Raw genomic sequence first — 1,035 nt, 5'->3', positions numbered from 1 at the left:
AGGTTAAAAAAAAAAAAAAGACATGATTGAGGGGGTGGGTGGATGGCCAGGAGAAAGCAGCCTTCCAGTTAAAGACCTGCCCTCAGTTTAAAGGTCAGCTTTAGGCAGGTTGCCCTCAGGTGGAGTCAGGGTCAAGGGGAGGAGCAGTGGTAGGGCAGTGCTTGGGTGTTCTACATCTCATTCAGGTCAAGCAGATTCTGGTCCAGCATCTTTGTATATAGAGGTGCTCCTCTTTGGTGCATTTCAGCTTATCTTCCAAATCTTCAGTTGTCTTTTCCAGCTTGGCTACTGATTCCTCAGCAAACTCAGCCTCCTTGACTTTATCACTAAGAATAGCTTTATCTCTTCCTCATATTTGTCTTCTTTTTCAGAGTATTTTTCCTCAGCTGCACTCAGACACTTCAGGTTCTGGTTCATCAGTCTGATCTGCTCATCCATCTCTCATACCTCTCTCTCGCTTTCATCAGCAACTTTCTCTGCCTCCTCCAGCTTTTGCAAAGCAGTGGCCAAGTGTTCCTGAGCGCCGTCCAACTCCTCTTCAACCAGCTGGATCTAATGGTTCAAGGAGGCCACCTCCGCGTCAGCCTGTTCCCAGGCCCGCCTTTCCCCCTCCACTTCCTGATAGAGGCGTTTGGCCCTCTCCTCAGCATCATCTGCACGCTGTTCCAGAACCTGGATCTTGTTCTTCACTGCCTCAGTAGTGGTGATCCTGGCCAGGGTGCCCACCCAGCTTTTGCTCACACTCCAGTTCCTGCCTCCAGCTTCTCACCTCTTTCCTGTCTTTTTAATGACCTGTTTTGCTTCTTGCTATATGATGTTCTTGTTGTTGTCCTACAGCTTTTCTGGTCTTCAGTTATTAGTGACTATTGCATCAAATATGTCCTTAAGATATGTTGAAATAATATTTTAAGTCTCATGAACCTGCTTTAATTTTCTTGTTTCAGCCTGAACTTTCATAGGACCAATTGATTTTCTATTGTACAGCCCACCCTTGCTTTGTTTTGCCTGATGGTATTGAGTGTCTCCATTGTCTTT

At 46.2% G+C, this 1,035-nt stretch overlaps 1 pseudogene; it reads right to left on the bottom strand.

Moving 5' to 3' along the window:
* Window positions 1-170: 170 nt before the first annotated feature.
* The window catches only part of LOC102817114, an 18,876-nt pseudogene continuing 18,011 nt past the window's right edge, over window positions 171-1,035 (bottom strand).

This window comes from Chrysochloris asiatica, unplaced genomic scaffold (assembly GCF_000296735.1).
Source record: "Chrysochloris asiatica unplaced genomic scaffold, ChrAsi1.0 scaffold00049, whole genome shotgun sequence".
Lineage (NCBI taxonomy): Eukaryota > Metazoa > Chordata > Mammalia > Afrosoricida > Chrysochloridae > Chrysochloris > Chrysochloris asiatica.
Note: the sequence above shows the minus strand (reverse complement) of the source record. Positions and strands in the feature narration are given on the sequence as shown.